Raw genomic sequence first — 27,323 nt, 5'->3', positions numbered from 1 at the left:
GAAGGAGTATCGATTCTGCGTTCCAGTTGGGCGTAATGAGTGGCCGAATGAACTGCAGCCAATCACCCTCTTGTTTTTCAGGAGCGTTGCCGGAGAAGGAGGGAGCGTGAGTTCTTGAGGTAGGCCCAGGACACGGGAGGGTTGATGCAAAGGAACCCAGTCACCGATGTGGTGCTTTGGATTGATTGGGAGGGAAGAGAAGAAAGAGCAGAGGGCTGGAATGCTGGAAACAGTTACAGACAAGGAGGAACTCAAGACCTGATGTAGATTCAAGGTGAGGAGAAGGGAAGAGACCCAGGATAGAGGCTGGAGGCCTTTGCCTTTTGGGGCCATTTTGGCATACCTACCTCACAGGTTCCCAAGTATAACAGAGGAGAGAGAGAGCATGATCAAGGCTGAATTTCCCATGTAGGGGGCCTTGCTGCACGCACTGCTCTTCCATATAGTCAAGTCGCTTAGATAGTTTATTTAAAAGCATGCTTATGGCCCAGGTGACCAATTGTGGCAAAAGAATCTTGAACTTTCCTGGTTAGGCATTTCAGCCATTAGGAGTGGTCACATGAGGTTTACTTGGCATGTATATGTGGGGAAGAGGGAGCTTCTGGGATAAAGGGCAGAGGAAGCCAACTGCCCTGAAGTTTTAAGCCCAGGCTCTGGATACCCCAGTTCCAGGCCCTGGAGTCTAGGAATCCAAGCTCCGGCAGCTCCAGACCCACAGATCTGTGGGCCGCGAGTTGAAAAGTGGCCCCAGCCATGGCCTAGGATAGGCTGGTTTGCTGCCACCACAGGGACAGAAATGACAGTCTTGCCCTGGGAGAGGAGTTGTGTCCCAAGCTGTGTCTCTGCCTGGACTGTTGCCTGGCAGTGGAGAAGGCAACAGTGGGGAAATGAGTTGAGAGGGCAGCTTCTCTCTCCTTTTTATCCCTTTCCCCTTTTCTCTTTGCCCTCCTATCTCTCTCTCTTTCCCCCCTCTTCTCTTTTCTCTCTCTTCCTTATTCTCTCCTCTCCCCCATCTCTGACTCCACCCCATCTTTCCCATGGTGATTGGTTTTTCAGGGCCTTGCCCCCAACAAAACCCAATAGGAGAAATGAAACCCATTAACTAAAATTCCCCTTCCAAGGTGAGGGCCATTTCATTGGTGGTGGTGTCTGTTAGTGGGGCCAGTGGAGATAAGTCATAGGCCTGGAGGGAATATGTCAGCTTCAGTTTTCCCGGTAATATAAGAGGAATATAATACCCCTTTTCCCCTGCCCTTCCTCTTCCCTGCCTCTTGTCCCCATCAGTGGAATAGTAATAATAGTAATAATAATTAATAATAGTTATGGTATTTGTTAAGTGCTTACTATGTGTCAAGCACTGGTCTAAGCGCTGGGGTAGATACAAGCTAATCAGGTTGTCCCATGTGGGAATCACAGTCTTAATCTCCATTTTACAGATGAGGTAACTGAGGCACAGAGAAGTTAAGTGGCTTGCTCAAGGTCACACAGCGGACTAGTGGCGGAACCAGAATTAGAACCCACCTCCTCTTGCCCTCAACGAGCTTATAGTCTAGAGGGGGAGATAGACATTAATATAAATTAATAATTTCTAATATATAATTTATAGACATGTACATAAGTGCTGTGGGGTTGAGGGTGGGCAACTATCAAATACCCGAAGGTCACAGATGACATAGAAGGGAGAGGGAGCCAGGGAAAAGAAGGCTTAATCGGGAAAGGCCTCTTGGAGGAGATGGGACCTTCCTTAGGAAAGTGCTGGGTGTTAATAATAAGGAGAAAAAGCCAAAAATAACTACTTGAGAACTTGTGGCCCAGATGGCTGGCATGTTTTTTTTTCCCTCAGAAATCTACAATAACAATAATAATGCTACTTGTTAGGTGCTTAATATGTGCCAGGCCCTAAGTGCTGGGTTAGATACAAATCTATTCAAACAGGCCTGGGCCTGGTCAGGGACAGGAAGAGCAGGGGGGAGCAGCAGCCTCCCTCCTTCCCTCTCTCCACTGGTCTCTCAGGCTCCCTCTGTGGGCCCAGCAGAGACAATGTGCCGCTTTATCATCCCTGCTGCCAGCGGAGAAAGAGAGATTGGAATCCTAAAGCAAAGCAGGCCACCACATCCTTCTGTTTGACGCCACCTATTTGATGTTCTCCAGCTCCTGACAGGGAAGGTCTGAAAGGGAGGATGCTCGTTTGGTATTCAGACACCCAGAAACAATGGCATGTCCAGGAAGGTCGGGATGGCCGGGGAATGGTTGGGGTGGTAGGGTAGTGGGAAGGGAATAGTCTTGTTCCAGTACCTGCTATGAAACCAAAGACAGCCCAGCCTGCTGCAGGGATGGAGGGAGGCACGAGGGAGCTCGCTCTCCCCTCTCTAATCTCTCTGGATGCAGCGCTGCAATCTGGGGAGATGCAAAGAGACTAGCCGGGAATAAAAATTATAATACTTCAAACACTGGCTTAACTCTCTATGGCACCGCCTTTCCCAAGAGCCTAAAATGCTTCCACATCTGCCTGCTCACTATCCTCTTCCTACCCCCACCCGGCAAGAGAGTAAGACATTATTTCTCCTCTTTTGCAGATGGAGGGGCTGAGACCCAGAGAAGGAAAAGCACTGAGAAAGCCCTCGATATGAACACACGGCTATGGAGTAGGGTAAGACATGGAACGATCCGGCTCTCTTTCTCTGTGGGTTTGCTCCAAGTGACGAGGTTGTGTTGGCTTCCAAGAGAGAGCCCAGGCATCAAGTTGGCGGACTCTGGGGGAAGTGATGGTGTTGACAGTGGACAGCGCTTCAATGGAACCTCCACTCTGGTCCATTTTACCCATTTCTTTGCTCTGGGTCACATACGTTTTATAGGCACACGTAGGGAAATGAAGTTAAGGACCGTTCCCTCACGTGGCAGGGAAGAAGGCAGATCGAATAAGACAGGGTTGTGTTCTCTAAATAACAATAGCCTCTTGGATTCATGTGGCATTTTCCTTTCTAAGCACTCCAAGCATCTGTTAGTTCATTTCCCCTTCTGCCATCCCCTTGAGGTGCAGAGGGGCAAGTGTTTTGTTTCCGCTTGGCAACAAGGGAGACTGAGGTTCAGAAGGATTAAGTGGCTTGCCCCCAGTCACACAGTGAGTCAGAGGTGGATGGAGTTGGGCTTAGAAGCCCTGGGTCCTGTCTCCCAGACCAGTGCTCTTTATATCAGACCATACTTTATTTAAAGTCACGTCCTGAGATTCAAGTCTCCTGTTGAGAAAAACAGCAGCGTTCATTGCACAGAGAGCATAGGTAATGCTAGAAAGGGAGACCAAGAAATAATGAAGTCTTTACAAAAGCCATTGTGATTCAGGGTGTCATGCTAGTATTAAACCAGGACTGGGAGATATATCATGGCATAACATTTTACAATTGTGCAGTGGGTATTCTGAGTTTATTTTCCCACCTTCCTGTGTAATGGCCATTTTGTCGAAGGTTCCAATTCTGGAGAACACTTTTCCTCTGTCTTCACGTGAAGCTCCCTTTGAAGGCAGTAAAAACTGGTGGTCAGAGTTGGGGATACATGTCTAGGGAATTGTCTGTTCTGGATACAGTGCTCATCCTTTGTTCCCAGCTTCCTAACGACCGTAAAAGGAACTAACTCTCCCATATCTTGTGGTGTTAACTTTATTTTTTCCTTAAAACAGTCTGGACTTGGTTGATCTCTGTGTCCAAGTCTGGACCAGGTAGGGCGGGGAGGACCATGATATAATAGTATTATCTAGTTCCAAGTATTATCAGGTATTATCTATAGTGTTTGCCCCAACAGACCCTAGTCCTGGACTTTGAAAATTCTTGGTGGTAGCTTAGTTAGACTGTGGAATCTGTAAATTATGGGACTAAGGCTCATCTTTCACCTCTGATGTGTGGACCCACCAACATCATCATTATCATTATTGTTGCCGGTAATACATTCCCTCAGTAAGATTGGGTGCCCCCCGTGGGGCGGGGTCTGAGTTTGACTTGTTTGTCTTTTATTTACCCCAGTGCTTAGCACAGTGCCTGCCACGTGGTAAGCAGGTAAATACTAGCACAGTACACTGTAGGTTAGTATGAAGAGTGTGGCAGAGTAGTTCTGATTTTAAAAAATCTCCTTCATCCATGTTACTTTTTGTCTTCCTGGTGCTAGCTCTTCTGTAAGCCCCATGAATGAGAGGGAACCCCATGAAGAGAGAAGCATTAGTCTTACATCACTGGGACCTTAAGCTCAGAAAAGAGAGGAAAGTGTGACGTTTTGATTCCGTTACTGCTAGTGAAATTCCACCTGGGAAGGAAGGAAGGGCACCACGCTTCTTAAAGACAGATAAAGGGTGTTTTTGCACAGTGACTTGGGGCAGCAGGACCTCTGGTGATGGGTCAGAGATGGGTCTGTAAGAGAGCTTACGAACTGGTGGATCGACACCTTCTAGCTATGCCAAGTAGAGGGCTGGAGACATTTGGCTCCCTCTTAGAGAATGATAAGTGATGATGCTTTGGGTTAGGATTCAAGGAATCTAAACACACCAAAGGCTGTGTGAGGGAGGGCTCCAAAGGATGAAGGCTGAAAGTGAATGAAAAGGTAATGGCCCTTAATTTATTGTTCCCATCCCAATGGGAGACTTCCCAGATCCCTGCAGGACTACCTATGTGAAGATCCAAGGAGAACCCTAAGGTAAAGGGGACACATTTGGATTCTGAAAACAGCAAATCAAGTCAGGAGGGGAAAGGGCTCTCTCTGATCATCCTAGGAAAGAGGGTCTGATTCTAGGGGTGAAAATAACAGGTTGCTTGGCACAATTGATTTTGAGCTGCGTGAATTCTACAGAGTAAGCAATGGCTTCACAGACCAAGGCTATTATATTTCAAAAAAAGGAGCACATTTTGGGGAATTAATAAATCTAATGAGTGCAGGGCACGAGAAGGAAGTATTGAAATCCATAACTGGTTGGTGGCTAGAAAATCCTATGAGACAGTATAATTAAAGCACAGTGGATTACAATTTCTTTGGAATAGAAGACTGGAGATTGCTTACTCTCTGAAAAGCTGCTTCACAAAGTCGTAGCTGAAAGACCTCTGGGTAAAGAAAAATCAGTCTTAGAAAGGAAAAGGAAGAGAGGAAATCAACTGAGAACGTGCAACTCCAGTTAGAGTAGCCCAAAGGCAGAGTGAATTAATGTGAGCAAAAGAGAAAAAGAAAGTATTTTACCAATAGGATCATGGAAAAATAGAGACAAGGAAGAAGATGGTCCCTCTAACAAAGGGAAATGGTGCACAATTAAAGATGATGTGAAAGAAGCTCAGACACTGAACTCTTCCTCTCCCTGCCACCCCCAAGTTGCCTCTAATGAGAGAAAGGGAGAAAATAAACTTGGACAATTAAGAAGAAATGAAGACCTTTAAAAAGGAGCTATTGATAACATGCTTTGAAAAGAACTCCTATTCCAGTGAACTAACCAACATTTGTCAGCCTGTGCCCACTGACTTGGCTAAACTTAAAATTCCTTCTGAAAATTCATGTAGAGCTGAGGAGAGATGTGAAGATCAGGAATATTTATTGAGCGCTTATTGTGTGCAGAGCACTGAACTAAGTGCTTGGGAGAAGACATAAATTACATCAGAGTTGGTAGACACTTTCGTTGACCGCAAGGAGCTTACAGGCTAGCCTGGGAGACAGACTTTAATATAATTAAATAAATTATGGATATGTACACAAGTGCTGTAGGGCTGGGGGTGTGGTGAATACCATGTGCTTTAAGGGGTACAGATCTAAGTGCATAGATATAGCAGAAGGGAGAGGGAGTCAGGGAAAAGAGGGCTTAATCAGGGAAGATGTGGGAAAGATAACAGATGTAGAACCAAACTCTGAAAAAGGTTGCATAATCCTGGTAAATAACATCTACAAAGTCTGATGTCAGTCCTTTGTACAGTAATGGTAGACTAGAAAATCTTTAAAAAAAAATCTGAGACCTAAATATCCCATAATTAATAAATAACCCAGGGCTATTCCAACTAAACTCTATAGGCTGGCTTGGAAGGTCTTTTGGTCAACTGTAAAAGAATGCAGTGGATATTAAGTTCAGGATGACTGGATCAGAACTTTTTTCCTTGTGATACTAGCAGTTCTTTGTAGTGCACCAGTTTGTTCTTGGCTAACCCCTTGGAGAAATCTCTGTAGATTTGCTTCAAGGCAGGGGTGTGAGGGTCATTCTTGAGATGACCCAAGGAGCTCTTTAATGTAAAAAGGTTGCTTCATATTAAAGCTTGTCATGTAGTCTCTTCTGGGTCTGTGGCTTGTCCTCTTCTCCACTAGGAAGGGGTAGTAGTGGGTCAGGACAGGAATTAAGAACCACTAGAGTGACAAAATGACCTAATTCATCCCTTTCTCCAGCACAGCCATGAAAATGAGCAAAGGCCCATGTGCCTAAAGGAAAGCAAGTTGGGCCTAAAGGAAAGCAGGCGGTGAGATGGATGAGACTCCCCATCCATGGACTGAAAGCTCTCGGCCCAAACCCTAGTTGTGACAGGAGGCCAGGGCCAGAAAGTACAGATAGTACAAGTAAAGGTACTTACTGAGTATCCACTGTGCATACTCCCCAAGCACTGTACTGGGTGTTTCAGAAATTACAATGGAAACATGAGGTGCATTCCCTGAGGAGCTTACAGACTAAGGGGGAAGATGGACATAAAAATATTTACAAATAGGATGATCAAAATAAATCAATTGACTGTCCAACCAGTTATGTGTGCATATATACGTAAGTGCCGAGGGAGGGAATGAGTAAAGGCGGAAGTACTAGTAAAGGTGGCTGATGAGTTGATGTGATTTGATGGGTTGGAAATTAATCAGGGAAGGCTTAATAATAATGTTGGTATTTGTTAAGCGCTTACTATGTGCCGAGCACTGTTCTAAGCGCTGGGGGAGATACAGGGTAATCAGGTTGTCCCATGTGAGGCTCACAGTTAATCCCCATTTTACAGATGAGGGAACTGAGGCACAGAGAAGTTAAGTGACTTGCCCACAGTCACACAGCTGACAAGTGGCAGAGCCGGGAGTTGAACTCATGACCTCTGACTCCGAAGCCCAGGCTCTTTTCCACTGAGCCACGCTGCTTACTGGAGGGGTGTTTTTTTATGAGGGCTTTGAAGGTGGGGAGAGTGGTGATCTGTTGGATTGGTAGGGAGGGAGTTCCAAAGAGACCAGCCATGGTTGCCCCTGGTCAACAGGACCCTTAAGAAAATGAGGTTGGCCTAGGATTCAGGAGACTTGGGACCACCACTCAGGGCCTACCCTAGGTTGATCCTGGAATCCTGGCCCAACTAGAATATGCACCTGTTTTCCTGGAGGGGCTCCGAGTTGTGCGTATCCTAGGCTGGGCCGGACCCTGCAGGGCACAGCCTCTTTCTGGCCCCACCCATGGAGCTGGAGGACTGGAACTGCACCCATTTCTGGAGGGCTGAGGCTCCACCAGGAGAATCTTCTCTGCGTTCCAATGCCCCAGTTCCAAGGAGCCATTGGGAATGTGAACTAGTTTCCTAGGGCTCGTCACGAGTGGGCAATGTGGGGAGCTTTAGTGTGGGGCATACAGAAAGGAACTGGCTGTCCTCATTTGCCTGCTAGGGAAGCAGCGTGACCTAGTGGAAAGAGAACCGGCCTGGGAGTCAGATGACCTGGATTCTAATCCTGGCTCTGCCACAGGTCTGCTGTATGACCTTGGGCAAGTCACTTAACTTCTCTGTGCCTCAGTTATCTCATCTGTGAAAAATGGAGATTAAGAGTGTGAGCCCAATGTGGGAGAGGGACTTTGTCCAACCTGATTAAATTGTATCTACCTCAGTGCTTAGAAAGTACTTGGCACATAGTAATTGCTTAACAAGTACCATTAAAAAAAATCCCACTCTGCCACTTATCTGTTGCTTGACCTTCAGCAAGACACTGAACTTCTCTGTGCCTCAGTTCCCTCATCTGCAAAATGGGGAATCGATTGACCTGTTCTTCTTCCTCCTCAGACTGCGAGCCCCATTTGGCTCCTGATAGTCTTGTATCAACCCCAGCATTTAGTACAATGCTTGGCACGTAGTAAGAGCTCAACAAATACCACATTTGTTGTTTTTATTATCTATCTCCCACCCTCTTCTTGGCCCCGTATTGCCAAGAGGTTTGGTAGTGATGTGGAGACAGTTGGGAATGGTGCCGGGTCTTGTCCTCCCAGGAGAAGCCTGGTTATGGTTGGCTATGACCAGTTTTCTCTGTGCCCAATTGCTGTACCTCCCTGGCTGAGTCATTCTTGATACCATTAGAGCTTTTCAGTTCTCCTGGGGCTAATGGACGTGAGAGAGAGAGGGAAAGAGAGAGAGAGAGAGAGAGAGAGAATGTGTGTGTGTGTGTGTGTGTGTGTGTGTGTCTATTTTGGATCTACACCATTGCTTGAACCAACATTATTAAATAAAATTGACCAGCCCCAAGAAATTGAAAATCAGGGTTGAAAAGGTTAATGAAGGAAGTCATAAAGAAGCCAGTCCACTGCTCGTAAGCACAGCTTCTCCTGAAGTTATTTGGAAACTTGGTACCTTTATGGGTCCCTAGAGGGGAAAGGACATATTGCACGTGCAGATATTTTATTTATTGGTTTCCCTCCTCCGCCCAAACCATAAGTAATAAACAGATGAAACCACAAGGTTACAGAATTTTGTTACCTTTTGGCTTTGACCAAGTAACACTTAAATTTCTATCTGGGAAATGTTTATGACCCTGAGGAAAGAGAGGCAAGGAGCTGTACAATCTCTCTGTAAGGGGATATGGTCAGGGCATTAATGGATCTTAGAGAGAAAACCATCCAAGAGACAGGATGATCCAGTGGTCAGAGCATTGGATTAGGAGTCAGAACAACTGACTGGGTCTAAGCAGGCAGTGAGCAGCAGAGGAGCCACTACCGGGGAAATTGAATCCATACAGATATCCAATCTGAATCGTTCAGTTTCCCCCCCAAACCTTCTTTTTCCAGAAGAACTTGACAGTTTGTCTCCATCTGAATTTTAAACAAAATTGCCTCAATGCTCTACTTCAGGCCGCCTGGGGTGACCCAGCCTTGGGTTGACCTTGGGACGATTCTCTGATGATCTGGTGACCCAGTTTTCTCACCATCCCAGTGAGGATAATCGTATCTTCCCTTTTTCTCCCAGGGACGGACTGAGGATTAATTAGATGAAAAGGAAATCTGAAAGTCCGTCTGAACTCCTTGGAGGCTGGTACTTTCTGAATGCAAGCCTATCTCATCATTATTTTCCTAAGACTGATTTACAGCTCGGTGGAGCCAGTTGGTACCCAGGTCTGATCTTCCTCTTTCTTTAGATCCTCAGTGAGGTCTCAATGTCAGATGATTAGCTAACGCTGCTCCTGGCTACACTGACCCTATTGCTTTAGTGGTGAATTAGCACCCTCCCTCCTCCCCTCTTGGTGTCCAGAAAAAAGAGGACAAAGGAGAAGAGGGAAACGTGGAAGGAAAGGGGAAGGGTCAGAGTCCCTGGTTCTAGATTGAATTGGTTCAGCATTTTTATACTGTTCAAAAGCCTAGGGGAAAAAACACAGGCCTGCTTCTCCACTTGCCTTCTATGTGACGCTAGAGAAGCTACTTCTCTGTGCCTCAGTTTCCTCAACTGTAAAATATGGATTCAATACCTTTTTTCCTCTCCTACTTAGTAAGAATAATAATAATAATAATAATAATAATAATTGTGATATTTGCTAAGCACTCACTGTACTAAGTGTCGGGGTGGATACTAGGAAATCGGGATGGATACAGTTCCTGTCCCACATTGGGCTCACAGTCTTAATCCCCATTTTGCAGATGAGGTAACTGAGGCGCAGAGAAGTGAAGTGACTTGTCCAAGGCCACATAGCAGACAAGTGGTGGGACCGGGATTAGAACCCGTGACCATCTGACTCCCAGGCCCGTGCTCTATCCACTATGCCATACTACTTCTCTCCTTTGACTGTGAGCCCCATCTGGGCTAGAAGGGTTTGTGCTCGATCTAATTTTCCTATATCTATTGCAATGCTAAGTACGGTGGTTGACGCATAGTAAGTGCTTAACAAATGCCATAATTACTACTATTATTATTTTCACATCAATTACCTCTTTTGGTCCTCACAATGACCCTGTGAGTAGGGAGAAGCAGGTATTATTGTTCTTGTTTCATAGGTGAGGAAACAGAGTACTTTGAGAGGTCAAGTGGCTTCCCCAAGGTTGTACAACCAGGTAGTAGTGGAGCTGGGACTAGACCCCATTCTTCTGAGTCCCAGCTCCAATTCCACCAGACTAGAGTGTCTCCCCGTCTTTCGGGGACAACCTTACCCTAAAACTGAGCATGCTAGATTTAAAAAGAGCAGGCACCTGACATGCTCTAGTCCAAGACATGGAAATGTCACACATGGGAGTCCCAGAATTTAAAGTGCAAAGGGGTGCTCAGTGCAGGTCAGCCGATCAATTTAACCCAAACTGCACCAGGCCACTTGTACAATTTTTCTGAAATTGCCCAGGGCAGCCAACAGACATTATAAATCATTCTGTATGGTCAGCCTGAGGAAAGGGACTGTGAATTTAACCCAAACTGTTCCAAGGCACTTGTACAATTTTTCTGAAATTGTCCAGGGCAGCCAAAAGGCATCAGAAATCATCCTGTATGGTCAGCCTAAGGAAGGGGACTGTGATGGCAAACCTTTCTTTTCCCGCTTCCCCCTTGGTAACAGTGTTCGCTACGCAGCGGAAGGTCTAATCAGTGACCCCTCTTGGTCCTTGGTGACTCACACGGTTCCCCTTGGGGCCGCAGTGAGAGATGGAGTGCTGGATGGGAAGAATGCAAGATTGGCTTGACCCAACTCTGAAATTTTTTAGGTTCTGGTGATCTTAACTGTCTCTGTTGCTCTGGCTACATTCTAATTTGGATTGCTCACTCTGCCTCTTTAGGTATCCTTTTTCATTCCCTGAAATTGGACACTTGTTAATGGGGTGGTTAATAGCAGCAGTGTTTATGGTCTGAGTTGCCTGCCGTCCTGTAGAGAGGGTGAAGTGATCCCTGGGTATAGTTTATTGATATCATTTGGTTACATTTGTCTCATCGCCTGATTCCTTTTCAGTTGGCTCTAATCATCTTTTAACCCTGTAAGCCACTTTATATAGCCGAAATGATCTGCAGATTAAAGTTTATTGCACACCCCATATAAATTAGTATTGTGATGCATAGATCATTTCATTTGCCTTGGAATTTGAGATGATTTACTTTGAGGAGTAAAGTTTTATTAAACTTTTAATAATGAAACATAAAACCATTAAAATAGTAATGAAACCTCTAAAAGACCAGAAGATTGCACAGTCAGTAGCACTGTGGACTACAGCGGAGGAAAATCTAGAGGGAGAGAAACATGAAGAAAAAGGAGGGAGAGACGGAAACAATATTTAAAATGAACTGAAGGGCATACTAAATGGCATTAACTACTATGAGACAGGATGTTCTTTTAGCTATAAAATAGATAATCCCACACCCTGGCGCCCTGAGTGAATTTCAGACCAATCTTCAAAGTGGTGTAGGTCTCTGCCCAACAGAATGGTGAAATTTTCCAAATTTTCTGACCTCCTTAAGCTGGAGAAGGTCAGAGTCAAGGACAAAAGCTACAAATCGCATTGAACATGGCCTGGCTCCGTTCCAGTAGGATAATTGCTTTATGCTTACTTAGAATTTCCCCTTCACTTTCCCAGGGAAGTGGCATTTTTCACTTCCTGTCCTGACATTGCTGTGTAGTGAGGCTGTGCATCTGTTAAGCAGCTACCCCAGTCTCCTCCACCTCAGCGGGGATTAAATTTCAGTAATGAAGTTGGAGTTTAAACTGAGCAAGGTGTGACAGGATCTGAGGAGCTCTGACTTAAAAACAAACCCTCTCGGCTGCCCCGGAGCAAGGAAGTAGGCCCCCTCGGTAGGAATGGAAAGAAAAGAAATCTTTTACCTTTGGTCACTCATCATTGCTTGAGAAAATACAATATTACAGAGTTGGTAGACATGACCCTTATACTCAGGGATCTTATTGAGTAAAATAAGTTACAATTAGGGGAAATGACAGAGTGTAATAAATCTATCAGTAGTATGTGTTGGTCACTGTACTAAGCACTTGGGAGAGTACAGTACTACAGAATTAGCAGACACGTTCTCTGCCCATAATGAGCTTATGTACATGAATACTGGGGGTAAGGTACATATCAAGTGTGTAAGTGTACAGATCTGGGTGCATAGGTGTTGAAGAGGAGAGGGTGGGGAAAATGAGGGCTCAGTCGGGGAAGGCCACTTGGAGGAGAGGGCTTTGAAGGTGGGGAGAACGGTGGACTGTCATATATAAGGGGGGAGGGAGTCCCAGGCCAGAGGGAAGACGTGGGGAAAGGGTTGGCGGTGGGATAAACAAGATCGAGGTACACTGAGTAGGTGGGTATTAGAGGAGCAAATTGTGCGGACTAGGTTTGTAGTGGGAAGTCAGTGAGATAAGGTAGGGAGAGGCAAGGTGATTGAGTGCCGTAATAATAAGATGGTATTGGTTAAGCACTTACTTTGTGCCAAGCCCTGTTCTTGAAGCCACTGGTAAGTTCATGTGGTAGCGGGTGGGCAAACATTTAAAGTTCTTGAGGAATGGGGAGATGTGCACTGTGCATTTTTTTAGAAAAATGATCCTGAGAGTAGAGTGAAATATAGACTGGTTAGGGGAAAGGCAGGAGGCCTGAGGTCAGTGAGGAGTCTGATGCAATAATGAAGGCAGAATATAAAAGTGCTTGGATCATCATGATAGTAGTTTGGGTGGAGAGGAAGAAGCCGATTTGAGAGATGTTGTGAAAGTTGAACAGACAGAATTTGGTGAAGATTGAATATATGAGTTGAATGAGAGAGATGTCGAGAACAATGAATGTGACTCTGCTTTTCTTGTGTTTGTGCTTTTTTCTCCATAATCACCAATGACTCCGTCACTAATGAGATGGGAGCTGATTCTTCCTCAGTCAACTAGTGCAGTGCAGTGTAACTAGTGTAACGATCACAGAACTGGTAGTCAGGGGACCTGGGTTCTAATCCCGGCTCTGCCCCTTGCCTGCTGTGGGAATGATCAGTCAATCAGTGGCATTATTTGAGGGCTTACTGTGTTCAGAGCACTGTACTAAGTGTTTGTGAGAGTAAAGTTAATTTTAAATGAAATTTAAACCCAAGCCATAATTTTGGTTTACTTTGTGGGCAACAGAAATGGTCTGTTTTATTAATGACTAGCCCAGTACTAGTAAATGTGTTTGAATTGGGGTAGCACATTATCCTAAAATTGGCGGGGGTGGGTGGGCACATTATCCCACAATTTGGCTGTATCCACTCTGGATTAGATTCTCCAGAGTGAAAGCTTTTGGTGAACGAATACAGGAAATACAGGAGAAGGGCTTAGGAACACCTGTGTTGGACTGTGAGTTATTGCATGATTAAATTTATCACTGCTGGAAGGTCAGTCACTGTATCCTAGTGATGAAGAGTCAGGTGGCACCATAGGAGTAGAAGACAAAGGAAGAGTCCAGCGACCATGGGTTGTGGTTTCAATTTTCATTGACTTTCTTTCTTAGCAACTGCCTGATTTCTTCTATGGTCAACCTAAATTGGCTGAAGCCCATCCCTTGTGTGTGGGTTCATGCTACTGACCTGCGGTTTTAAAATGTCATAGATTGACATGATAAATCAGTTGTATTTATTGAGCATTTATTGTGTGCAAAGCACTTCAAACAATGGACTTTACTGAGTGCCTTCTGAGTGCCATGCACTCTACTAAGTTCTTTGGAGAGTTTGACAGAAGCAAGACATTTTCCCTATCCTCCCAGGGTTTCCATTCTAATTTGGGAAACATCAGTCAGTCAGTGATATTTATGAAATGCTTTCTATTTGCAGAGCACAATACTAAGTGGTTGGGAGAATACAGTAGAATAAGTAGACACAACCCCTCAAGGACTTTACAACCCAGGTGAGTAAGGGGGAGGCACACATTAAAAGAGATTACAGGTAGTGGAAGCAACAGAGTATAAAGATATGTTCCAAAGTGCTGTGGGGATTGGGGGTGGGACTAAGGGTGACTTAGGTCAGGTGTAGGGGGAGGAGAATTTAGGGGCAGTTCCCTGGAGAAGATGTGACTTTTAGATGGGGAGAGATTGTAAGCTAGTCTGTAAAATCCTTTATTCATTCATTCATTAACAATAATAATAATAATGTTGGTATTTGTTAAGCACTTACTATGTGCAGAGCACTGTTCTAAGCGCCGGGGTAGATACAGGGTAATCAGGTTGTCCCACGTGAGGCTCACAGTTAATCCCCATTTTCCAGATGAGGTAACTGAGGCACAGAGAAGTTAAGTGACTTGCCCACAGTCACACAGCTGACAAGTGGCAGAGCCGGGAGTCGAACCCATGACCTCTGACTCCGGAAGCCCAGGCTCTTTCCACTGAGCCACGCTGATTCATTCATTCAATAGTATTTATTGAGTGCTTACTATGTGCAGAGCACTGTACTAAGCACTTGGAATGTACAATTCCGCAACAGATAGAGGCGATGCCTCCCCAACGATGGGCTCACAGTCTAATCGGGGGAGACAGATGGACAAAAACAAGACAACATAATCACGATAAATAGAATCAAGGGAATGTACACCTCATTAACAAAATAAATAGCGTAATAAAAATATATACAAATGAGCACAGTGCTGAAGGGAGGGGAAGGGAGAGGGGGAGGAGCAGCGGGAAAGGGGGTGGGAGTGGGGGGTGTCTTCCTTATTCAGTTGAGCTCTCTTAATACTTAGTACCATGCACAGAGGAATACCACTGACCGACTGGGAGGGTGGTGGTTTGTCAGATAGAGAGGAGGAGGTAGTTACATGTAAGAGGGAAGTGTAAGCAAGGGGTTGATGGTGAGAGAGGTGAGAATGAGGCACAGTGAGTAGATTGGTGTTAGAGGAGCAGAGTATGTGGGCTCCCTCCCCAAATTTTTCAGACAATTGGGTCGCCTCTCTGACTTCTTCTGTTACCTGTGGCCTAGGCTCCCATTTACCTTATAGTACTCCCGAGCCTTCCTGACTCTGATTTCTTGTCTTCCCTTTGGATGATGAGCTGAATCTCAGTTTCCCAAAGCATCTGGTGACTTGTGACCTTCTTGGCTGGAAGAACAGGCGGGGCTGTCTCTTTCCTTCTCTCTGTCAGTCAGTGGAAGAGTTTACAGCCTGGGCCCAGTGTAGGTCCTGAACACTGAGAACCCCAGACAGGAGAGATGTATGTATAAGAAGGAGAGACTGGGGAAAGGGCATAGAGGGCTGAACTTCAGAGGCCATGTGGATGGAGCAGTGGAGATTCAGCCCAGTGATGCTAAAGCAGCCTGGAAGCCAGTTCTCTGTGGCTGGCCCGTTTAGCTTCTTCCGTCCTGTGGGTTTTGAGCAGATCAGGAATAACTAACATATAAATGAGTGGCACCATTTGCAAGTTCAGAGTGCTAAATAAATAAAAAGTGAGGCTGGTGCTAAGTCACAGTCTTTCCTTCTGACATCTATAAGTGGCTGAGTAAATTCTTTTTTGGGGAAAGTTGGGCTGTCGGGACCAGCTTGTGTCCTTTCTCTTCCTTCTCGGTGATAATTGTTCACTCCGTTATTCATTCTGACTACTTTTTCCGTAAATATTTTTGTGTCTGTTTCCCTTGTTAGAATGTAAGCCATAATGGACAGGGGAATGTGTCTTGGGCTTTGGTTAGACTTTTCTAAATGCTTAGCACAGTGCGACACACTCAATGGGTGCTTAGCAAATACCCCTCATGTTATTACTACTACTATTACTGCTCTGGGAAGTCCATACTATAGTTCCAGAATGCTGTGGACTTAAACTGAAGGTGTCCTGAATGTACTCCACCCCAGAGGTTCAAAGTAAGCAGTGACAACTGTGGTTGATGTGAGGCAGGCCAATGGTCCCAATACAAAGCCTTGGCAAATTTTTCTAAAATCACCCAGAACAGTCCACAGATTCCAAGACTGTCTCAGCCAAACCAGGACATTTGGTCAGTCTAGCTAGAAGCAGATTTACTGGACCTAGTTTCCTAACAAAGGCAACAATACAGGGTTATTGCCTCATAAAAATGTGTTTCTAATTTGATTCTGCATGTTGCCGCAATCCAGTGCAGATTCCAGCCATGCCCTCTGCCTGACTCTGAATAGTCATTTCGGAGAAGGGGAAAGATGAGAATGGGTGAGAGCCTGATTTGGGGACTGAGATCCATTGATGCTGTGAGCTGAACCCCTGGTTCCTCCGAAGCAGCCACTCTCTCATCTTGATGAAGAGTTTCATCCATTCTCTTCTAAAACCATGTGAGGGAAAGGAAAACAGAAGCCATGCGTACTCAGTGCCACCTGCTAAGTCAAGATTGAACATCCTGAGTCATTCTGCGTGTCTGTGGCACCAGAATGGAGCGGCTGGCATCGTCCCATGGGGCCCTCTCAAGGTGGAGGGATTTCAGGGGCCATCCGTCGAATGGAACACTTGACAAACAGCAAAACACCTCCCAAGCCAAACATCTCTGTCACCTTCACCTTGCCCAAGATTTTTTTTCTTATGGCATTAGTTCAGTGTGTATGTGCCAGGCACTGTACTAAGTTCTGGGATAGATGGAGGATAATCAGGTTGGACACAGTCCCTGTACCACATAGGGCTTACAGTCTTAATCTTCATTTTACAGATGAGGTAACTGAGGCACAGAGAAGTGAAGTGACTTGCCCAAGGTCACACAGCAGATAAGTGGTAGAGCTGGGATTGGAACCCAGGTCCTCTGACTCCCAGGTCCATGCTGTTTCCACTAGGTTATGCCACTTCTCCAGATAAACTTGGAGTGGTTCTCTCGTGCCACCAGCCACCCAGAGAAAACCAGCCACCAGTCTGTTGGGACCTCACTACCCAGGGAACTGGCAGGCATTAGTAAATCAATGGGGGGATGGTGAGAAAGTTCCCCTCTTTTGGGTTGGGCCACCACCATCCATGTCTTCTCTTCACAGACTGGACGGTCTAGCCTCCCTCTTGAAACAAACATACACAGTGCTTGGTTAATCCCAAGTCCCTTTGAGGAGCAAGTTACCCAAGCAAATCTTTAGCAAGAGAGGAGCTTTCTGTCTGCTCTGGGCTCTCAATCTGCAGCCCAGTTGGGTGTAAGCACGTGTGCTGAAATCACATGCTGGGGACGAGGCCAACGTGTCCCCCATCAAGAGGGAGGTGTGCTAGCCAAGGCGGCAGCATCTGTTGGTGGCGAGGGGAAGGCAGTGGCAGAGGCACTGCCTGGATGGGCATGGTGTGGGCTCGAAAGCATTGTGCAAATCCTAGACATCACCCTCCCCAGCGAGGAACTAGGACAGCTCCGGCCTCCTGCTTTGTCATGGTTCTTGGCAGCCTGGGGGGTGTGGAGTCCCCTTGGTACTCTGGTGCAGCTTGACTACTACAGGCCTTCCACTGCAGCCTGGCACAGACGTGCTTGGCACCACTTCTCCCTTAGTAGAGGGGCTAAAGTCTTTCCTTGCTCACATAAATGAGCCGGAATCCCTTTAAAGGTGGCCCAGGCCCCCAGCGGAGAGGTCTCCTATGGTGGGGATACAAATACCAACTGATCCCCATCCAGCACCCAAGATTTGGATTGAAGGGGGGAAACCATTGCTTCTGCTCCTAGGGCTTCTGGTGCCAGTCGAAGAGCAGAAGAAAGGCTGGCATCCCTACCTCTTCCTGCTTGCTGGCTGGGACAACCCCCACTCTCTCCCTTGGAACCATGGCCACAGTGGAGGAGGGGCGACAGGACCTGGGGGCTGGTTGCTAGGAAGCCTGGACAACTTGGCTTGCCAGCGGCCCTCCCCGCCCCCCCCCCCCCCAAACCAGGGCATAGCATTTGAAGGGGAAAGAGGATCATTTGGCTTCGTGGGCCGTTACCTGCTGCTGAGTAAGAGCATTGCTGCCCAGCCTCTCTGTGTTCCTACAGTGCAGAGAATTCCCTTTGGAACTCAACAAGCAGGATGCCCATCTGCCTTGGCTTCACACCCTGCTGCCTGCTCAGAGCTATTCAGGAGATCCAAGACCAGGAACAGAATTCTCCTTCTATTCTGGGCTTCAGGAGCTAGGGACTACTCCCATCATATGCGTGTGTGTGTTTGCAAGTGAGTGTGTGAGCGAGTGTGCATGAGAACAAGTGTGTGAGTGAGGGAACTGTGTGTGCAATGACACTACCATCAGTGAAATCCTGTGCGTGCCTGCAGGTGTGGGGGAAAAGGCCTTTGCACAATCTAGTCTGTTCCTTAAAGGGAGCCTTTTTTTTTTTTTTAAAGCCGATGTGCTTGCAATTTGCAACATCTGTTGCTCTTTTCAAAATTCCCTGTGGGTAGCCCACATTTCCTCAGGTCTCAGGCCAAAGAGCACCACCACCTCCTGGCTGCCTTGTGCCAGGCAGTCCCGCTGCTGTAGCTGTCCCCAAAGGCTGCTCTTCCACCTGGTTTGAGACCAGTCTTTCCAAATACTTGTTCTGTCCTCCCTGCTTGGCCGCACTCCATTTCACTGTTGTCAGATTAGCCTGCTGTCCTCCATCCCACTCACGTGTCCCACCCAGCGGGGCTATGTCTCAAAGAGCATTGGCTCGATGTAGGACATAGAACTGTTTTGACTCTGCAGAGGACTTTAAAGTCAACTGAATACCTCCTTGCATATGGCAGCATCATAGAGCAAAGTCAGCCCGAGTTGGAAGGTCATGGGAAGTAGGGCTGTCTAGTGGAAAGAACACAGGACTCGGAGGTTTAAGTCCCAGCCTTTGCCACTGGCCTGCCAAATGACCTTGGCAAGTCACTCAACTTTTCTGGGCCTTACTTCCCTCATCAATAAAATGGGGAGAAGGTAGACTGTCAGCTCCTTGTGGGTCAGGAACTCTGTCCAGTTTCAAAACCTTCTATCTACCACAGGGCTTAGCACATAAAAAAAGCACTTCATAAAAGCTGTTATCACGAAGAAAGCACTGGTGGATGGGAAGCTTATCCCGACCCCAATTTCCAAGTCCCTGATCACATCCTCAAAGATGGCAGCAAAGTGCATGCTGATCAGTGACAGCTCCATGTCCTGTCATTGGTTTTGGAAGGTTCTTCCTTTTGTTAGGATCATGAGGAGCTGAAGATGCTGATGCCGCATTTCTTGCTTTGCAGCAAGTAGTTGTATAATATAGCATTTCCATATGCTTTTTGATACTTAGCTAGTGGGAGTTTGGAGCCTATAGAATGATAGCCAGTCAGTCCAGTGTTAGGTACTTCTCTCAGTCACAGTGATCCACTGCATGAATCAGCATGGCATAGTGGATAGAGCACAGGCCCAGGACTCAGAAGGTCACAGGTTCTAATCCCGGCTCCACCACTTGTCTGCCGTTTGGCCTTGGGCAAGGCACTTCACTTCTCTGTGCCTCAGATACCTCAAGTGTAAAATGGGGATTGAGACTGTGAACCCCACCTGGGATCGGGACTATGTCCCACCTGATTTTATTGTATCCACTGCCTGGCACATAGTAAGCCCTTAACAAGTACCACCGTTATAATTATTACTATCCAAGCACTTAGTCTAGTGCTCTGCATACAGTAAATGCTAAGTAACATTGATGGATCCACTTTATTGGGATGCCTAGATTATTGGAATGCTTTATTCACATGCTGAGAAGGTTGACTATTTTGATGTCCCGGTCATTGAGGCCTGACAGATTTTCAGGGTAAAATAGTGACCGGCAAAACTTTATTCATTACTTTTTCAATTCTTTTGTTATTATTTTCTGCCAGTTTGACCCTCTTCGCTAGCTGCGGTTGGGGCCAGAAACAGATGAAGCTGAAATTTCAGCAAGGAAGTTATTGCCACATTTATAACAGTGACTTTCATTAACATTTTCCCAGAAGCCTTATCTAGGGTTCATAGAAGTAGTAATAACAATGTGGTTGTAGTCATAGTAACTGTAGTGGCTATTTATTGAGCATTTGCTGAGCATGGTGCAAGGTGAATTAATTAAAAGTGCTGCAAATGTATTTTCTTATGGAATGCACCTGATTCAGTTATGACTTATATTTTCCCAGAAGGCTGTCCTTAGGCCATTTTCAAGTAAAAATTTCAGTGTTGCTACCCTGTTATTGGGTCTTCTCAGCCATCCCCTAAGATCCCCCTGGCGAAGAGGCAGAGCTCTCCGAGTGGTGAGAGGGTGTGGTGAAGGCCCCGAGAAATTCTGACCAGTGACCCTAAAGGGTCCAGGGGCCCTTCCTGTTGGACAGTGATTTATACATCCTGAGAACACCACCGAAAGTCTCAGAAATCTCCTGAGAAGCCTGTTCTTTTGAGACCAAACTGACTGAGTTGTGCAACTGAGTTCTCCGGTGCTTTTTCGGCATGAAAAAGAAGCCCAGAGCCTTTCAGCCACATTCCCTTTGTTTACCACAGTCACCTCATCGCACCTACCTGCACCCTGCTTGGAGATAGCAACAGCTAATGGCTGGCAGTGCTGGGTCTCTTTGGAAAAAAATTGCCCAAGCCCATAGGATATTTCTTCCAAAATCCCTAGGGGGAAACCAGTTCCTTTCCTCCCTCCTTCATTTTCTTCCATCAGCCTTCAGGGTCTGTTAGAAGATTTACCTTCTTTGCCAGCAGCCTGAGGGCTTAAAAACACAAACTCACACTTTCCTTTGGCTGAGTTAAAAGAACATCTCCATCTGATTTCCTCCGGGAGTGAATGCAGCTCGTCTCTTTCACTCACACGTGCTCTCTCTCCCTTTCTCTCCCTCCCCCCTCTCTCAGACAGAACAGCACAGGATAAGAGCAGCCCCAAGGTAGTGGTGATGGTTGCCATAGAAAAGAGAGAAGGGTCAGTATGGCATTCAGGAATGGGGCAGTGGGAGGTGAAGCTGTCGAGGGAAGGAGGCTGGTGCTGTCTGACAACGAAGAGAAAATCCTGTGATTACACACTCAATAAAACCTGCCCCGCTGCAGCCAGATTCCATGCCAGCGGGATTAAGCGTGTTTTGTTAAATCCTTAAAGCAGTAGCAGCAGCCACGGGGCTGCTGGAGATTTGTCGGATCGAAGCAAGACTACATTGCCTGATCTGGGGGATGGGAGGGGGGCAGTGGATGGGCCAATTACCCAGATCTGCATTAAGGTCCACACACTCGCGTCGTAAGAAATCTGGGGCTGAGGGGCACAGACGAATTAGTGGACTAGGCTTGTGGCTATGGAGCCGTGGAGCAAACCTGGCATTATGGGAAGCTTGGGGGACCAACAAAAAAACCACGTCTCTGTGTTTGTGTCTGTGTTGGAGGCATTAGTTATTCTTTCTCCATGGAGTTCAGAGCACTGTGGAGCAGGAATCTCCCACGTCTGCAACTCCTGGACATAATGGTTGCCGCTTCATGTTTGTTTGTCCCAAGCTGAGAGCTGACGAGACAAACCTTAAGCTTCATGGTTGCTGAAATACTCCTCTCCCCCACCTCCCTAGCAATTCAGTGTGGCAGTTATGAATTTATCACCATTAGGTGAAGGAAGAGGGTAATTAAATGTCCCCAAGTTCCGAAGTGCTTAGCCTCTTTGCTGTAGGGTGAGATTCGGAAGTTACCTGACTGTGCACAGGATGTATCATGCTTACACACATTCTGCCCGGAAGGCTGGATTAGGGCCGGGCCCAGAGACCTGCAGAGTCCCTCTTGTGACTGACTGTGGCAGCGACATCCTACTTCCTCACCGAGCTTGGAACCATCAGGGCTCTTTGATTGGCTTGTGACACTCTCACCAGTCTGGGCGGCCGGGTCGGGGAGGGGCCTTGCCATGAGGAGAAGCAGAGTGGCTCACTGGAAAGAGCACGGGCTTTGGAGTCAGAGGTCATGGGTTCAAACCCCAGCTCTGCCACTTGCCAGCTGTGTGACTTTGGGCAAGTCACTTAACTTCTCGGTGCCTCAGTTCCCTCATCTGTAAAATGGGGATTAAGACTGTGAGCCCCACGTGGGACAACCTGATTCCCCTGTGTCCACCCCAGCGCTTAGAACAGTGCTCGGCACATAGTAAGCGCTTAACAAATACCAACATTATTATTATTATTATGAGGAGAAATAGCCCAGCCTGTCCTAGCAACTGACTTCCTTGTGCCTGGGCCAGTCGCGCCAGAGCCGACGTGTTTGGCACCAAAGTCTCCCGGGCCCCAGACGCTGCCGACGTGCCTTGGTCATCCTGGCATGTCCCTGCAGCTGTCTCAGCCACAAGAGGATTTGCTTCCTGGTGCATAAAAGGGCTTAATTCAATCCACCTTCCCAGAGGAAGCTCCTCAGGGCCGGGGCCGTCCCCTCAAGCGCAACTCCTCCGCAGCCGCTAATTGACTTGGAAGCATCTTGTCTCTCCTTGGAAATGTCACCTAGCCCTTCTCAAGTGCAATTCCAGGCACTTGGGATCGATATGCTGCTTAGGCCGAGTGTATTAGCCAGTGATCGACAGTCCAAATGAGCATAGATTGAGACTCCTGGCCTCAGCTCCAATCCTGGGCCTAGTTGAAGCCCACTCCTCTCTCTCGGAGTTGGGATCTCTGGCCCCATGCTGGCGAGTGTGGTGCAGCAGGAGAGGAGTTTCCTGAAGAAGGAAAGCTCGGGATTTAGTCTCCTGGGACTCTCCGGGGGGGCGCTGGGAAGGATGTTCCTGTGAGGCCATTTCTTCCCTCAAGAAGGGAAGGGCACATCTCCTCCAAGAGGCCTTCCCCAATTTAAGCACCCTTTTTCCCCAGCCCCCTTTCCTTTCTGCATCACCTATGCACTTGGATCTGTGACCTTTGGGCATTTTATATTCACCCCACCCTCAGCTCCACAGCACTGGAAAGAGCCCGGGCTTGGGAGTCAGAGGTCATGGGTTCGAATCCAGGCTCTGCCGCTTGTGAGCTGTGTGACTGTAGGCAAGTCACTTCACTTCTCTGGGCCTCAGTCCCCTCATCTGTAAAATGGGGATTAACTGTGAGCCTCACATGGGACAACCTGATTACCCTGTATCTACCCTGTGCTTAGAACAGTGCTCCACACATAGTAAGCGCTTAACAAATACCATCATTATTATTATTATATGCTTTAAATTTTATATTATATATTATTTATTTCTATTAATGCCTGTCTCCCCCTCTATACTATAAGCTGGTTGACGGCAGGGAACATGTCTGCCAACTCTATTGTACTCTCCCAAGTGCTTAGTACAGTGCTCTGCATAAAACTGATTGATTGGGAAGAAAAGAGTTCCAGAGAGGAGAGCCGGGCTTGGGGATGGGTGGACCTTGGATTCAGTTTATCTCCCTCCTTCTGTCCCTTCAGGGGTCTGTTTTCAGCCCCTCTGCCCTCATACCCTGACCCGGAGCCTCTTTTGTGTGTGGGCTTGGTATCCTGGGCTTCTCTTGCCTGTCGGGGGGGTGGGGGTCATAGAGAGATGCTGATAGTCTCGGTCACCTCCACCCTACCTCTACCCCAGTCCTGCTGACTCCAAGCCTCAGGAATGAAAAATCACCTCTCCAGTTCACACCAGTGTAGTGTGACCCTCCAGCTCTGTTCCCCCTCATTCTTCCCATTCTTCGCATGTCTGGCTTTGTGATGGCCCCAGGCACCACATCACTGCCCTCAATCTTTCATACACTCACACAATACAATGCTCTGCACAAGCAAGCGCTCAAGAAATAACCATTGATTGATTGGTGGGCTGGCCTGCTTCCAACAGGGACAGGTATTTAGATTCTTCAGTTATTTTGGAAAAATCCCTGTCTCCTCATTGTCAAGGGTAACGATGCCACTAGCCACACCCCCTTCATAGCTCTGCCAGATGCGTTTCTAGGCAGTTCCAGGCTGAAAGAGGACCACCCTCAGCCCCAAACCCTTATACTACCATGCAGCCTGCTCAAAAGATGAGGAAATTAAAATCCTTGTTAGATACAAGATGGGAGAGCGGGAATCTCAGCCCGCAGAATTCACCAGGGGCTGGCAGAGAGTGTGGACGCTGGCCACTTTCTAAAAAGCTAACATCACAAGTGCAGTAAATTGCCACCCTCCTTTAATCTTTAAGAGAAAAGGAATATGGAATTTTGACCCAAGAACCTTTTCCAGTTGTTTCTAGGAGACTTTCCCTTCCCCATGTCACTGAGGGTGGTGGAAGGGAAACATCTTTCCAATTCAATTTGATTCAGCTCACAGGAAATCTGAGCTCTGCGGTTGAGGCACAGAAGGGACCTCAAAGCCCAAATGGTCTGACTAAATCACTAAGCCAGAAACCAGGGCAAGTACAGCAACTTCTCTCCAATTTAGTGTTGCCAACTGCTCCACTCCTCCCTGCCCGGCTCAGAGAGAGTGATGCCTGCAGCACATACATCATGACAACTTCCAAACCCAACCAAGGAGCTCCGCTCCATCAGGAATAACCAATGTCCAAGCGGTTCCAGCCCATAATTTATTTCTGCTCCCAGAGTTCATCACATAATCCGCCACCACTGCTCATTTTCTGGAAATAATTCCTCTCGATGTCCATGGGTCTCCAGCACTCATCACCCAGAACGGTAAAAAATGGTCAAGCTCTTCCATATGATTCATCGAGTGTACACAAATCTCCCAAACACCCCATAAAAAGCAGGATGCAAAATGCAGCATACAATTGTGCATTGGGCCTGGGCCCGTAACCAAATGCATCCTGGGAGAAGGCAATTAGAAAAGAAACCTTGAATCTAGATCCTTTGGCTTTCCCCTTTGCTGACCCAGCCTTGACCATTGGCTGTTTTCCAAGCAAAATGAGCTTGGTGGCTCTGGCCAGGCCTCTTGGTCCCCAAAATGAAACTGAAGTTCCCATGGGGGAGCCCTGGGAACAATGACACAATTCTGAAATGTGTCTGAAGATGTCAGAGATACATGAACCTTATCAACCTGAAGAAAAAAGCTATTTCTTCTTCCCAGAGTGCCATGTTTCCACTTCTTCCCCAAAGCTATATCCCTTCTCTTCATGAAGACCTCTCTCCAAACTGCTTTTGAAGTCATCCCAGGTTAGTAAACTTGCCCTATTCTAGGAATACCAGTTACTCCAGTCGTCCTCAACTCTTACAGAATATCTTACTTAAACTGAGCATTATGTGGGAGAGGGACTGAGACCAACCCAGTTATTTTGTATCTGCCACAGCACTTTATACAGTGTTTGGCACATAGTAAGCACTTGACAAGTATCTTTTTTATTTATCTAGGTACAAAGTGTTCATGTGTCTGGGTCTCTGAGGTTCATAAGTCATTTATGTTGTTTGAGATTTGTGTTCAACTTTTGTTTGTGCATCTGTGCAAAGGGTTACTTCCCCAAAGGGGTTGCATCCAATGTCCAAGTACATTCTTTCAAGAGTGTTCGTCCCGTCCACTGTTGGGGCACATGAGGGTGAGGAGGTGGGCTAGAGATGGGGACATTAGGTGCTGTCAAAGTAATTTAGGTACAAATCCTTATTACTGTCAGGTTTCCACCACCTTTCTTTCATTCATTTGTATTTATTGAGTGCTTATTGAGTACAGAGCACTGTACTAAGCACTTGGAAAGTACAATTTGGCAATAAATGGAGACAATCCCTACCCAACAGTGGGCTCACAGTCTAGAAGTGGAGAGACAGACAACAAAACAAAACAAGTAGATAGACATCAATAGCATCAATATAAATATAGAGAATTATAGATATATACACATCATTAATAAAATAAATAGAATAATATGTACATATATACACAAGTGCTGTTGTGGGGGGGTGGAAGAGCAGAGGGAAGGAGTCAGAGCGATGGAGAGGAGGAGCAGAGGAAAAGGGGGGCTCAGTCTGGGAAGGCCTCCTGGAGGAGATGAGCTTTCAGTAGGGCTTTGAAGGGAAGGATAAGTGTGCTAGTTTGGCAGATGTGAGGAGGGAGGGCATTCCAGGCCAGAGGTAGGACGTGGACCAGGGGTCGATGGCAGGACAGGCGAGAACAAGACACAGTGAGGAGGTTAGCAACAGAGGAGCAGAGTGTGCAGGCTGGGCTGTAGGAGAGAAGGGAGGTGAGGTAGGAGGGAGCAAGGTAACTGAGAGCTTTGAAACCAGTAGTGAGTTTTTGCTTGATACAAAGGTTGATAGGCAACCACTGGTGATTTTTGAGAAGGGGGTAACATGGTCAGAGCGTTTCGGTAGAAATATAATCTGGGCATCAGAGTGAAGTATAGGCTGAAGTGGGGAGAGAGAGGAGGTTGGGCACTTCCACTGCCCCACCGTGTCTTTCCAGAATGCTGCTGACCCGATGTGGGGCAGAGTACTCTAAATGGTGAGTGGCAACTTGGGACCACCAGGACTTGTTCAAGGTATTGGAGAACTCTCTGTTCTGCCCCTTCCAGAGGTGAATCAAGCTGGGTTGGGAAGTACAGAAGAAGTGTGGACTCTGCCAAGATAAGATACAAGGTAATCAGATACAAGATGACCAAATGGGAAAGAGACCCAGAACCACAAAGTACCTACACATTGATGAATCCAGAATCAGGACCCTGTATAACAGTGACCGAGCATAGCCTCGGGTCTGAGTTTGTGCTGCCTCTGGTGTCATGCGATAAGATCCTTGAGGGAAGGGCTCTGCCGCCAGAGAGATCTGAATAATTGCTGCTGGGTGACTTTTTGCTGAACAGCTGTCTTCTTATAGAGGTTTCTGAGTCACTGGTCCAGGCTGACTCCTCGCTTCCATGGGGAACTGTAAAATGTCTAGGGAGAAATGTGTGTTTGTGCAGTCCTAATATTTATCCGCCTTCATGCACAGAGGCCCTGCCTCATGTCCCAAAGCAACCCACAACTTCCTTTGTGGGTTTGGACAGCTCCAGGTGGCATCTGAAAGTTCCATAGCTGAGGCCAGGTTTCCGGTGACAAGCCATGTGGTACAGTGTTGCAGTTATCCCGGTGGCTCAGGCAAAAACTGCCTCATCCACTCTTTATCGGGACAGATGAGGCACAATGGGCTGTTTATCCTGAATTTCCTAGATAAGGACTCAAGGCCCCGATGGGCTCTTCTCAAGGATCACGGAAGCCAGCGACAGGATCCTTTCCCTGGGGCGTAGGGGGATCAGAAAATGGAGAAGAGGGTCCTGCAGATCCATTCCCGCAGCCTCGCAGCAGTCCTGCTTCGGATCCCCGCTGCTTCCATCCCAGGCCTTTTCCCTCCCTCACCTCCTTTCCTCCTCTGCAGTTCCAGTTCCCTGAGGCCAGTTCCACTTTCCTCT

The 27,323-nt window shown here is 47.0% G+C and overlaps 1 long non-coding RNA gene across 1 annotated transcript; it reads left to right on the top strand.

Annotated features, from left to right (window-relative positions):
- On the top strand, positions 1-27,323 carry LOC114817209. The gene is made up of 3 exons (XR_003765050.2): positions 1-119; positions 2,577-2,650; positions 27,085-27,323. It is a non-coding gene; the product is annotated as an uncharacterized LOC114817209 (long non-coding RNA).

The sequence above is a fragment of the Ornithorhynchus anatinus genome, chromosome 16, assembly GCF_004115215.2.
Source record: "Ornithorhynchus anatinus isolate Pmale09 chromosome 16, mOrnAna1.pri.v4, whole genome shotgun sequence".
NCBI lineage: Eukaryota > Metazoa > Chordata > Mammalia > Monotremata > Ornithorhynchidae > Ornithorhynchus > Ornithorhynchus anatinus.
The sequence above is the reverse complement of the archived record's forward strand: the minus strand, read 5'-3'. Positions and strand labels throughout refer to the sequence as shown.